General features: G+C 35.4%; 1 protein-coding gene across 4 annotated transcripts in view; it reads right to left on the bottom strand.

The window, feature by feature from the left end:
* The window catches only part of FBXL17 (F-box and leucine rich repeat protein 17), a 465,079-nt gene that overhangs the window by 234,353 nt on the left and 216,061 nt on the right, over positions 1–14,665 (bottom strand). The gene's annotated exons all lie outside the window — the stretch shown is intronic.

Genomic DNA, 14,665 nt, shown 5'->3' with positions numbered 1-14,665 from the left:
TTTATAATTTATATTATATACATTTTTTATTATATAAATCTCTAACTTCTTCCTCTGATATTTAAACTCTAAAATAGGAAAAAAGTGAGAGTAGATAATTATGTCACACCTCATTAGTCCCAAAGTTTTTTGTAATCTGCCATTCACAGTCTTAATCAATCTTTCTAATACTCATCATTCTACCCCCATTTACAGATAGGAAGTTACTCCTCTCAAATTACATAGCATACAGTTATCCAGTTGAATGCAATCTAGATTTTCTTAACATGTCACCCTAGCTTTCTCATACTTTCACTTACCTAGACCTCTATGCTCCAGACGTGTAAGTGTTGTAGAGAAGATGTGGGCAGGACATCAGGAGACAAGAGCTCCCACCTGGGCTCTGCCTCTGTCCAAGGACCTCAAGGGCATGTGGCTAACATGGCTGGATCTCAATCTCTTTATCTTTTAAAGAGAAGAAGATCTTTAATATTAAGATTAAGATCTGAATAGACACAGGCAGTTTTTAAACACTTTTTAGCCATTGAGCCCTTTAAGCTCAATAAGCAAGATAAATATATGCTATGCTACTCCTGGAGTGGGTGTATACGTATGTACTAGAGGGGAAGCATAGGAGAAGGAATTAAACAAACCCCTTTTATATATTCCATCCCTGCTAGTCCTGGGTATCTAGTTTAAAAATGACAGTATTATCTCCACCAGTCACCTCCAATGTCAGATTTATTTATTCATTCATTTACAAGTATTCACTGAGTATCTGCTATGTTAGTTATTGGGTGAGGCACTGGGGACATAATGGTGGATATGACAGCATGTCTGCCCTCCAGAAACTTGTAGATAAATGAGGAACTCTATAAGGAAAGATGGAAGCAGGGGAGGGAACCACATATTATCTTTTATTAGAGTAGTTGTGATGTAGTGTTTATTAGTAAAAAATATGAATATATGTTATATCACTTGGATAATCAGAAAAATATTACTGCATTACCCTACTCCAGGTCCTATATTTAGGCCAGTTTACTGCTAATAAAGTCAGAAGTTTAGCAAAGAGAATTTGTTACTAATAGTCATAGTAGTTTTAAAATGACTAAGGTTGGTATCTGCGAATGTAGAACAAAGTCAATAACTATTGCAGGTAATATAAAATCATGTGTTGAAAAAATTCTCTTTTCTTAAATTTTGCTCTCACTATATCAAGGATGGGAAGAAACAGCAATGGAGGTAATATACGTGAATCAATCCAGTGTAGTAAATGAGAAATACTGGCACGTGGCAAAAAAAAAAAGTACTTCAGAGATGTCTTTCTCAAAGTCAGGAAAAGTACTGAGGGACTTTCATAAGAGACACCAAGACTCCATCAAAAACTGATGCATCTCTGAGAAATGTCCCCTTAGAAGTAAACACTCCTCACAGTAAAATGATCCAATTCTAGCGAGGCCTATTTTAAAATCCTCCTTTCTTGTGAACCTGGAAAGACTGTCCCCAGAATCTCTCTACACAATATGTCCTTTTGCCTTGAAATAATCCCTGAACGCTACACCTGAAATAGCCATCCCAGGAATGTAGCTGTGTGAGCTGTTCTTCAGAAAACTGATTTTCTAAAGGAAAAAGTATAAAAGAATTAAGGCATAAATAATTAAAAAATAAACATTTTGATTTCTTCTATTTTTTTAGAACTTTTGCATATAGAATTGTATAATTATTAATTTTATGAGTCATTTAAACAATAATCCTTCATATATCTTTTCCAGTTATAGAAATAGACTTGTGGTGATAACTACATGGATTACACAGCAGTGCTGTATATGACGGTCACAAAGCTAATCCTGGTCATCATTATCTGTAATAAATAAACCAGAAAACACCCTCAAGAAGAGTTTATACACTGTTTTGTGACTAAAACATGTACAGATTTTATATACTCCAACTCCTAGAACTTCACAATTGTTTATGGATTTATTATGCACTGTAATAATTTGTTTACTCTTAAAGCACTTTTGATTCGTTAGTATCTTAGTGAATTCATTTCATTCAATTCTCTATAACTTGTTGTCTCTGGCTTCCAAATTACTATAAATTCAGTTATGACATCAAGTATAAATCATCATTTATATTAATTGAGTGTGATTGTTATTGAGAGACAATTAGGTACAGATCACTAAATATCTAATTGAAACAAATTAGGCAAGAAAATAATTTTATAGTCAATAATGAGAAATAAAGTTGTTGTATGTTCAGTAGCCCCACATTCTTTGTTTGTAATGGTGTAGGATACTATGTGACTTTTATATTCTTATCTGTGGACATTTGTGTTTCAAACTATGTATATCAGAAAGGCATTCAAATGGGCAAAATTTACTCTGATACTGAATGGAGCACACAAATGCTTGGCACACTGCAAAATGTTTCAAGCTTGGTCGGCTTTTCAATGCCTGAAAAGGGAATTAGAGATAGGCCACTGAATGCTAATCACAGTGCTGCATCTACTCACCACATTTAAATTCTTCGGGTGAACATATTTATCATTGACTTGTGATGCTACCATTTTTTAATATTGCTCTCAAGCTGCTGGAGAGAATCTCATGTCCTAAGTCCAGAGAACCAAGGTAAATGACAAACATGTTGCAGATTTCTTTTCTTACCTGGAAAATTAACAAAGTGCCTCTAATTCTATACAGAAATGTAGGCCCCCCCAAAAAACAGCCATCTCAATATGGTGTGCACTCTTTTTAAGTGTATACAAGATCACAATCCCAAAGCAATTTTTTAAATGAATGCATCACTCACCTGACAATTGGGAAAATTCAAGACATATTAGAAAAAACTGAGAAATAATCATTAGGAAATATATGTGCAGGTGCAATAACCTGATAGAATAGTAAGTACTCAAGCTATGTAAACAAAAATATTTGTTCCTTCCAAGTGCCCATGGTAAAATCAGAAAGTTCTTACTGGAGGGAGAGGAGGAGACAAAAACAGAAGCAGCATAGGCTTTAGTCATTGATTTTTTAAACCTAAGTTAGTTTATAAAATGTGAGAATTTAGTGTGTGTGCATATTGAATCTACATACAAAATACATTTATAGTAATTAAAAAATGTATTTTTTCTTTAAAATGTACATAGCATCATATACATAAACATTAGTTCTTAGCTTCTAGAACTGGCCTCATCTTTTACTCATTTCTATGTAAACTCTGTGGGCTAACTTCAGTACAAGAAGGCTGTGGTGGGGACTGGGGCAAATTGGAAAGCACAGGCCCATCCAGAGGTGGGAGCCAATATTCAGCTCCAGCTGCTGGGTGAGACATAGGAATGCAAACACAGTATTTCCACATCTTTCAACTTTTAGGAAAAATGAAAATTTCCCAATGTTTAAATTTTTGCAACTAATTCAAAGTTGAAAAAGTTATTTTTCTCAGTAGCTCTACAAAACAACCCAGATATAGAACATGTCAGTAACAAGCAACTGAGTAAGATGAAAAGGAGTAAGAATCAGAGCGATCAGAGATGAAAGCGAAGGCCCCAAGATATTGTCTCATCCGGCCCCTGCCTAAGACAAGTGAGATATCCAACTAGTTTAAAAACTGAGGCAGGCAAGGCTCAAAGAGATTAAAATAAACTTGTGCACAATCACACTGAAATTAAATAACATAACACAAGTTGACCACCTTCCATGACTGTTTTTTGTTTGTGTGTTTTAAGCCAAGTAACTATTTGGCTTAGAAATTTTACTGAATAAGTCCTAGCTTGAAAAAAAGATGAAAAGATCTAACAGAAATTTTGAAATGAAGATGATAGTGAAGACAACCTCCTTAGAAGGAATGTAGTAAACCAGAAAGAAACGAGAGAAGTCCCTAAGTCAAGTAAGCATGTAATGCAGAACGGCAGTAAGGCCCTCGTCCCAATATCAGTAAAGTGACTCCAAAACGGAGGGCCAGGAGAGAAAGAAGTAAAGCGAAGTAGCAAGTGGAACCAAGTCAGGTAATGAGAGATTAACAGCAATCCACAGAGGGGTAACGAATTTCACCCATCCAAATTGGACAAATAAAAATAGTAAAAGAGGTTAAGATAAAGAATAATGGGATGAGGGATGCATGACACAGTTTTCAAGAAAAAGTTATGGGCACAAAAAAATCTCAGCACTCTAAAACGTAGCTCAAATAGCTCCATCCCAGAATGAACACCTAGGTGTTTAACTCCCAGCGTTGCCAATAACCCTGAATCCTCAGCTTCAGCAAGGCTGAGCTGGTAATACTCTGCACCACGTCAGGCTCATTACTCTGCAATCCCAAAGCGGGAAGGGATACATACAAAAAGAATAAAGTGGATCAAAACAATAATTTTCATACTTTTGTTAGGGTTAGGAATGTTTTGTTTGATATTTAGGGTGTTTGAAACATTTAAGAGAATCTGACACATTAGGAAATCTGACATTTTATGCTTGTGATTTTTATTTAAAATATTTAAAAGAACTTGAATAAGAGCAAACATCAGATTTTAATTTCAAATATCTAAGGACAGTTTGATGGACTGTGTTTACACACAGTGTTTGAAAACTGATTGACTAATATATAGATTAGGCTTTCAATTTGTAAGCTGTGTTTAAGTGCTCAGGAAGATTTCTGTATGATTTGTAAGGCTGTCGCTCTAGCAAGGAGTTTAAAGTGCTTGGGAAAATTGAGTATATTGGGGGTTATAGTTTGAAATGTCTGAAGGAATTTAATTAATCAAGTTTGAAAATGGTGTGAAGTGTTTAGGGGAATTAAGTCTCTCAAATTTATAAGCTAACTGATCATTAATCAGGGAACAAATGAAAGTGAGTGTTTCAATATAATGTAAAATTACTAGATTTAAAAATGACAAGATTTGCAAATTGAGCTTAAAGGCTTATACAAACTTAGCTCTAAGATTTAAAACTCTTAAAAATGGATATTAATTAAAAACACAAGGATACAGGAGTATTTCTTTCAAATAAAAAATATCCTCAAAGATCAAAAATCCAATAACTCCATGAAGATGACATTAATTTCTCCAATCAAGAGACGAGCATTTTTTGCAATACCTTGAGATAACAACAGGTATTCCATGAAGAAAAGGGGTCCATAGTTTAAAAAAAGAAAAGCTCAGGAACGGCTACCAACTACATCCCCCTCTTGGAAATTTCTAGTGTACATTATTCAAGGTTTTGATAACTCCTGTAATAAAGAAATGTTTCTTCGTTTTTTTGAACATGGGAGTTCATAAATGCTTATTAACATCTCGCAGAATTGCAGAAGGTGCTGCATGGAACACAGTTTGAGAAATCCTACACAAATTAGTTGTGAAAAACTCCATCAAGAATTATTCCTTGTCAGAATGCTGGCACCATAAGGAATGAAAAAACAGTTACAGGAATCAGTTTCTATTATTTGATAGTATCACATAATTTAGCAGGTAGGCTGCCTTAACGAAATGGGATAGTTCTGCCCCAGGAGATGTTCATGAATTGCAAGGGTCCAATACCACTGTTTGCGCTTTCCTGAGTATTACACTGAGTCTCTTCTTTATACTGCATCCATATACACGATTTTCATTATGGTCTATATCCTCCTGATGGCTCCAAAATCTTCACCTCCAATCCTGACTTCCATCTTCAGATTCAGATCCAACTTTCCAGGTACCTAAGGGATATCTCTGCTTGGGTGACCCACATTAACTTCAAATTCAATATGTCCAAAACTGAGTTCATTCTTTCCCACCCAAAAGCTGTATGTATTCCAATTTTCCACAATTTAGTAACCATATTCCATCTACCCAGATGCCCAAGCCAAAAACTAAAGTAAATTCTAGAGTACCTCATCTCCCTCAGCCTTCACATCACTAAGACCTATACATCCTTAATGACTCTCAAGTTTCTCTCTTCTTTTCCATCCTGCTTTTCTCTATTGACATTCAGGATGTCATAATTTTTTCCCTGGACCACTACAATAGTATTCTATCAGTTTGGCCAGCTTCTGATCTCCCTCTAATCTACGGTATGTGGCTCTTTTTTAGTTTTTTAGTTCATACCATTCAATGCCTTTCCAACATCTATATATGATAATTTCCTAAATTCTTAGAGTGATATCCAAGATCCTTCATGCTCTGGCTCCTATTTACCTCTCTAGACCCCTTTCTCACTATGGCCTCCACATTTATCCTGTGTTCTAGACACTTCCAATTTCTTGCACTTCCTGGTATATGCCATGACCCTTCAAATCTTTCTATCCTTAAACATGTGGTTTTCTCTGTTTGGAATGCGCTTACTATTCTCTTCTTGCAAAAAACTCCTAACTCATCCATTAAGACTGAAGTGAAATGTCCCCTCCTCTGGGGAACCTCCCCTATTCTTTGCATACTTCCCTTTCTGTGCTAATTCACTGCACTCTATTCATATATGCAAAAGGCACTCATTTCAAATTGCTGCAATTATTTACTTTATACAGCTGGTTGCCCACTAAGACTGGGGAGGATTATTTATTATGGATTTTTCAGGTTTTAAAAAAAATTTAAATATCTAGTACAGTACCTAAATTGAGTCAATACCTCTTAAAATAAGTTTTTAAAATCCTAAGTTTGTAATTTGACCATTTCCTTCCTTGCCTTAGTCTAACCCTCTTAAATACTCCAGCAGAAATGCCTATGTCACATCCTTGTCTGGTGCCCCAACCGATTTTCCTTCCTTCCTCCCTTCCTTCCTTCTTTTCTTCCTCCCTTCCTCCCTTCCTTCCTTCCTCCTTTCCTCCCTCCATCCCTTCCTTCCTTCTCTTTCTTTCTTTCCCAACAGTAAATCACAATGTTTCCTTCTATCTTCTACAACTAAAACACACAATACACTGAGGTTTCAAATATCTTAATTTTAATATAGGTCTCTCTTGGGCACAAACTCATATGCCTGAAGGATGTAAGGATCTGAACGACTTGGGATGATTCTGCTGACAGCATCAGAGACCTCAGTCTCTCTTCCCTTAAGGAGAAAATTGATTCAATTCAACAAATATTTACTGAGAAACCATTAAGTAGAAGTCACACAGTTAGGAAAGATGCAGTCCCAGGTACGAAGATACCAGTTTTTCCCTACCTGGCAAAAAATACTCATGACAGCTAGCCTTCCATTCTTTTGGATGTATTTAAACACTTAGGACTTACGGTACAATTTACTATCTACAAGAAACCTTTCCTAGCCACTTTTTCTCTGTGATTTGTCCTTTGTATTTAAATATAACTTAGAAATTTGGTTAGACCACAGTGTATAAGATTTTATTCATTGCTTCCTTCTACTTGTTTCTCAACTTCTCCATGTCTCTAGGTTTTTTCTTGCCTTGGGAGCAGCAGCATTGCTTCCTGCTTTATTTCTGTTGTTGCTGATAGAACCTAGTGCAGGGCTCTGCATATATTATGAACTCAAAAAACACATGTATTCTAAAAGGCAATATTCTAAGATCATGATTTTCCTGATTTATGTATTAATATCTTTCATCTCACAACTCACTGAGTTAATACACTTTTCAAAATCAAGTTACTAGAAAGTCAGGCTCAGATAAAAGCAAAAGAGGATGTCAGTACCTTAGTAAAAATACAAATAAATGTGAGAGAATGTGACATTCCAATAGCCTCCTATCACTCTTGTTAAGTGCCCAGGGTGGATGACTGCACAGGGTCAGCATCTGACCCTGGCGTGGATAATCATGTCCCGAGGTTGTGCAAGGGGAATGCCACTAGTCCCAAATCAACAAGCTCATTCTATTCATAGCCTGGAATAAATTAGGCACTTCAGGGAATGGAAACTGCTATTCTCCCCAGGAGGAACCAGGGCTATATGAGCAGGTCAGGGTACCTGCCTTGGGCATGTCAGGTGCCCAGCCAGCTGTGAAGTTCTTCCTAGCCTTGCTCAGTTGGAAGCAGCATAATAGGGCCCATTGTTAACACTGAGAAAATCAGGAGCCTCTACTTTAGAAAGAATGTATTTCTCATCTCTCTAAAACTCAATGAAGAAAGTTCTGGAGTATAGACTTTAAGGATCAATGTACTTGTAGCATTCACATTTTTGTCAGAAAATTAAATAAGAACATCTAATACTCTAATGAGGAGCTGGCTGTGTAGTAAAATTGTTATGTGAATTAGACATTTTGCAGAAGTTTCTATGTAATGAGAATACAGGCCAGCATGGTCTACTCATTTTGACATTTATTTAGTCCCCCTACATTGTAACAATAACTGCAATTCCTGATCATTTCTCTGTTTTCAAATAATTCCAAAGAACAACGTTTAATAAAAATTAACCTGTGACTGGATTTCCATGGTATAGAACTTCACAAAATACAGAAAGTGGCCCACAAATAGTGGTATCTGATGAGCTGTCCGCTGGCCCCAAAGCACTGTTCGATCAGGCCTGGCATTAACCTTGCTTCATCCTGTGCATTCACCATTAAGCTGTTATACTGTTAATATATGCTGCCTTGGTGCTATTAGTGTTGCCTTTACAATTAACAATCATCTGCCCTGCATCCCATTCCAAAAGCTAGGCGCTAGGTAAAGGGAAATTCACTTGAGAACAGCACCTCAACTTCAGTACGAGAAACATAAACTTCCTGTACGGAAGGGGGAGGGCAGAAAATTCCATGTTCCAGTTCCTTAGCCTTTTGGAACAGAGAGGCTGGTCCACAGGCTAAATAAAACTAGTTTAAATAAGGTAGCAAAGTACCACTTATTATCCAAATTTGATGAAAAGTGGCTTATACCAAGATGGAAGTTCTATGAACAATTCCATTGTGGTTAACCTCACCTTTATAAGAGATGATGTTTTAGATTTAACCACTGCATATAATAACTAAGCTATTTTATGCAAGAGAATAAAAAGTCAATTTAACTGCATAACACCGGTAAAAAAGAGCTCTGTGTATCAAATGTGTATTTGGATGTTATTACAATTATGACCATGAAATTCTTATGTCATGGGGAAAAAAACCACTTATTAGTTTATTGTGTGACCCAAAAGTTTCACTGATATATTATTAATGCCAAGAACAGTGGCCAGCAGCTTAGTAGGCACTCAAATATTGATTGATTGACTGACTGACTGAATAAATGAATGAATGAATCTATCCTGATCACCATGTTTATTATGTTCTTTTTTTTAAGTCAAAAGCTGAAAAGACAGGGGTTTCAGATTTAGTCCATCAATATTAAATAATTTTTAATAGGCTACAACATTAAGAAAATCCTAATGTTTCTTGGCAATGGAATATATAAAATGCTGATAGACACACATGTATGCTCCCCACATACACAAAGTCTTGACAAAAATGGAACGGATGAAGAAAATAATTCTCTGTTATACAGAATGACTCTATGCATATTTTAATATAACTGTTCATTATACAAAGGAAAAAGCTACATAAATCTAATGAGTAGAAAAATGTTACAATTTAAATGTTTTCTTCATCTTATTTTAAAGATATTGAAAAGTGACACTTTATTACTCTGTATTTTTATATTCTAGCCTAAACATTTTACATTTATTTGGATAATTAACATTCTAATTTCATGCACTGGGAGAGGGTGGAATCAAATTAATACTAAAACATCTTTGAAAGGCATTGAAATATTGTTCTCTAAACTATAAGTCAAATTTTAAAAATATATTGGGCCTTCAGAATGAAAATACCAACGAAAGCAATAGCAAACTCTTATAAAGAGCTTACTATATACCGGATAAGTACTATCTATAATATATACAGTTTTTTATATAATTTGTATAATTTATAAAATAAAATACCAAGTAATATGTAACTGCATACATGCACATAGATATACATATATCCACATACACACAAATATATATATTTGAGCCTCACAAAAATCCTATGAAGTAGACACCACCATTGCCTCCATTTTAAACATGAGGAAACTGAGGCTCACAGAGGTTAAATAACTTGCTAATAAGTCCCATAGCTAATAAGTAACAGAGCCAGTATTCAAATTCAGACAGTCTGGCTCCTGAGTTCATGTTCTTAATCACTATCCTATATTTCATAGAGAAATGGATTTTAATTTTTTGTGAAAGTATCATAAATTGAGTATATCGCTAGAAAATATAAGGATAAGTACCTGCAGCGCCTTCTAATAAATTCACTTATGAATTTCCCTTAAAATGTGCACCTAACTTATATTACCATGAATGGGAGGTACATGCATACAGGAGGAAAGAAAGAGAAATAACCCCTAGGGAGAAATATCTAAAATTAGAAAATCAACATTATAGGAATTTAAAACTATATGCCAATTTTGTATTCATACAAAAACAATACCTTTGAGTAACATATACTCACAATTAGTGAGGCAAATGTGAATGACTCAGTGGTGTCTACTGCATTATTTGTCTGCAAAAAGCTTTACAGAAAAAGCCCAGGAGGAGCTGCTGCCCAGACAGCACTGCCCCAGCTTCATCCCATGATGTACTCTCATTCCTACAGCATCTCAGAAAAGCATGTGCAAGAAAATAGCGTGCTCCCACAGTGACCCTTGATTTTTGGAGGAACTATCACATTCATTAGCCTAACGTTTAGTTCACTAGAGCGCCAGCTTCTGATACTGCCAACACATGACCTTAATCTGGGCTGAGGGATACCAGCATTGTTACTCCTCATCTTCTAGTCTGATTTTTACTCTTTATTCTTTAGCTGCATATAAAATTGGCTACTTCACCATGCTGGATCTTTTAGTAAAAGGTTGCTTTTGTTGTGGCACTTCTTCTGTGTATGGGCTTGAGTTTTTTGCCTTTTTTTTTTTTAAGTTACCACCACACAGTTTCAGCAAAACCTTCTGCAGGAAGGTACAGTAATTTCTGTAGAAATTACTCAAATATCTCTATTTTAAATAGAGCTTTCTTCTGAGAGAAGTGCATTAGCCTGTTAATTCCTTCAACCTCACCTGTTTTTTTTTTGCCCCTCAGCACAGGCAAAGCTCCAGAGTAACATCAAGCAACTCTTAAAATAATCGAAGGAGACTACTGAAAGCCTCAGTAATCATGTGAGTGTGTGCCAATCCCTAAAGATAAATCTTCAAATAAACATGACTAAGGCACTGAAACATACTCAGCTACGATGTTTACATCTCCATTTGATGACTTTAATGTAAACAAATGACATTCTGATGTAATTTGAGTCTGAGTGAAGAAACAGCAGTCTGAGTGAAAGCAAACCCTAGTTTCATCCTACTTCAGCACATCTCCAACTGCTGTCTCATTGGCACCTTTCATTAGTTGATGCTCCCATTTCTCTGTCTTTTCTATATACCAATAAAGAAAAAAAATCACTGCAAAACGTGGGATTTCCTAGATTCTGCTATTGGGTAAAGGGGAAGCAAACCATGAGCCTACACTCTGAAATGGTCAGTCAAAATCAGTAGCTTCAGGGGCTGGCGCAGTGGCGTAGTAGTTAGGTTCACCCACTCCACTTCAAAGCCATGGATTCATGGGTTCGAATCCTGGGTGCCGACCTGCACACCACTCATCAAGCCACACTGTGGCGGCATCCCACAAATAAAACAGAGGAGCATTGGCAAGGATGTTAGCTCAGGGACAATCTTCCTCAAGCAAAAAGAGGAAGACTGGCAGCAGATGTTAGCTCAGAGCCAATTTTCATCATCAAAATAAATAAAAAAATAAATAAAAATTTTTAAAAATCAATAGTTTCATACACAAAACATCACATTATTATTAGGAGAGGCCATTTACAAAATGAAGAATTGAAATTCCTGTGTACCTCGAGCGGTGAGTCCTTCCCCTCAGTCCCAACGACAGAGTGCCGACCTACTAATCTTCTTTTTGAAGCTACATTAAAGCGCACACTAAGTCTGAGTCAGTGACTGTCAATTTGGGGTAAAGAATCACTTCACACTCTCGACACTGACATTACCAAACTGTCTTGAAAAGTAAGATAAACACTGGATTTGCTTATGCTTACTTTAGTCCATGTTTCAAAGTTTTGGCCAATTTCACCAAATAAGTCCTACAAATTCATCTTAAATACTGAAAATTTCAGGTCATCTACAGGTCAAGTTAAACTGATAAGAAGAAAAAGTATTTATATTCCTGAAATCAACACATATTAAGCACAGAAATTTCATTAGATATGAGATATATCAGAAAAGAACCACAGTGATGCAGGAAAACTTAATTTTGGTCCCATTCATGCAAATTTCTTCATCTTTGACCTTGGCATATTCCTTAACTCCTCTGAGCCTCAGTTTTTTCGTATGAAAAATAAGAAGGCTGGACCAGATAAACTCTATGGTTCCTTAAATTTTTTAAACTTCAAACTTAAGCAAATTTATGTAAGTTTTAAAGAATAAACATAATTACAGGTGTTTAAGCCCTGGAATGACTAAATTGGCCTATTAGAACAATATGCAATGGTACTGAAAACATTTCTCTTTGGCTCAAAATGTTATTCTACTTTAATAAGAGTGCTACCCAACTAGTAAGCAAATACCTGTACATTGAAAATATTTTTACAGCAAGCATAAACAGTTTGACAGTAATTTGTATCATTCTCACGGGAAAATGACTTCTCCAATCTCATCTTTCTAGTCTATGTAGCAGTGCCAATTTATAGGCATATAAAATTCGAAATCTCTTCTGTGCATCAATTATAACTTACGCAGCTCCCTGAGCAGCATTTAAAAAGCAAAGAAGTGCAAACAATATTCTGCTTGCTGACATAGTAAAAAATTTAGCTAACATAGCTTTAGAACTTCACAATTTAACTGCAATCAAATATCCCCTTTTTGAGAAAGGAAAAGTCTAGTAATATCCTGAGTATAAAACCCCACGTCCATCTAAACCATCCCTGAAATTATCTAACTAATTACCCAAGGAAAAGGGCTGTAGGTTGGAAACCTGGCTAATAATATTTTTCCTTGTTATCAATGTACTAGAAGTTATAAAATCCTACATTTTATTTTTTTTAAAAAAGGAATGCACTCAAAATCACAGACATACATATCTAAGTAACATACAAGAAAAAAATGTAAGGCAATGTAAATAAGGGATCTTAAACACTAGAGCCTCTTCTGCTTGTACTATACAGAAAGACAAGATAAATGGACATAAAAATCAACTTTAAAAACTTGAAAGTTTTGTGAAATTCCAGAAAAATCAATAAAAGTAGGTCAGGGTCAAAACTGAATAAAAAGAGTAAGACCTAAACATCACTTAGAATTTAAGTTAGACAGAAATAAGAACTTCCTGAATGAGATATTCAGAATTTAAATCTATATCTAGGAGTAACTATAGGAGTCTTTGGGAGGGGGATAGGTAATGGAATTTTATGGGACCTATTAAAAATGGCAGATAGTTTTGATCAGCAGTGATAGCTTTGGTTGGCTATGTTAATGGATATTTTGGTTGATATTTGCATATAATTTTCATTGTGTTATCAGAACTATTTTACGGTTTGTGCGTCAGAGGGAGGGGATCCTTTCTAAGCTGGATGAATTTATGGTATTATCACTCAAATAATATCCAAACACCAGAAGGAACCAGAAAACTTTTCCTGAGTCCACATACGCTCTTCTATTTTCCTGAGAAGCGTAACCAAGTGAAACACAACACCTGTATATTCTCACAGTTTGAAGGGCCCAAAGAGTCAACGAAAATTCTGAAAGCCCACAAGTGTAAAAATCCTATTTCTCAACTCCTTAATTTTAGATTGCTCTGATGGAATGGGGCTTTTGAGAATTTTCTCTAGAGCAATCATGTGCAGTTATGAGAGGTGCAGAGGCAAGTATGAGAGGTGCAGAGGCAGCTGTAGACCAGAGATAGTCCTAGGCCACCATGCTAATAGCATATGGCTTAACTAAAAGAGAGGGCATAATTTAGCCTCTAATTTGATCAGTTTAAAAATCAAGCAGAAAAAAAAATTGGACCCTAGGCTAGAACCTGGTCTATGAGGTATCAGCCCAAGGACACATTTTCTTAGAAACTATTTTTGGAGATTTTGTAGGTAAAATTAGATAAGGTTCGCTCACTTCTCTTTTCATTTAATATTCAGTTTCTTTTGTTAAACCACTAAGCATTTTTTTAAATTTGTCTGCTAAAGTAATAAATCTGAAAATTTCATCCAATTAAAATCAGACTAGTTTTACTTTAGATTAAAAATTATTTTAACATTCTAGACAGCTAAGACCCTAGAAGAAACTGCCAGTTTATATTTTTATCATAGTCATAATTTATTTCATATATATGTGTATATATTATTAATTCTTAGAGCAAATATAACAGTCAGCTAAACGTCAGATTTTCTTAAAGAAAGGTCAGATGAAAAAGCTTACTGACTTTAAAGCTATCAAGGCACAAAATTTTAGATAATCAGGTTTAGTCTATTCTTTAGTTCACATTTAGCAAAAAAAAAAAAAAAGAAAGTCATTGCGTTTCAAACACTTGGAAGAAAACATCTCAGTGGTCACTGAGGGAGTATTACAAACATCACACCATTTAAAGTGACCAGAGATACTCTGGGTATCTAAAATCCTCAAATCAAGACAACTTCAATCTTCTCTTTGCTTCTCTGTATTATCTTTGTTGTCATCATTTGGCTTCTGCCAACAGGAATAAAGAGAAAGATAGAAATATGAAATTTTAAA

This window comes from Equus asinus, chromosome 9 (assembly GCF_041296235.1).
Source record: "Equus asinus isolate D_3611 breed Donkey chromosome 9, EquAss-T2T_v2, whole genome shotgun sequence".
In the NCBI taxonomy this organism is placed as follows: Eukaryota; Metazoa; Chordata; class Mammalia; order Perissodactyla; family Equidae; genus Equus; species Equus asinus.
The sequence above is the reverse complement of the archived record's forward strand: the minus strand, read 5'-3'. Positions and strand labels throughout refer to the sequence as shown.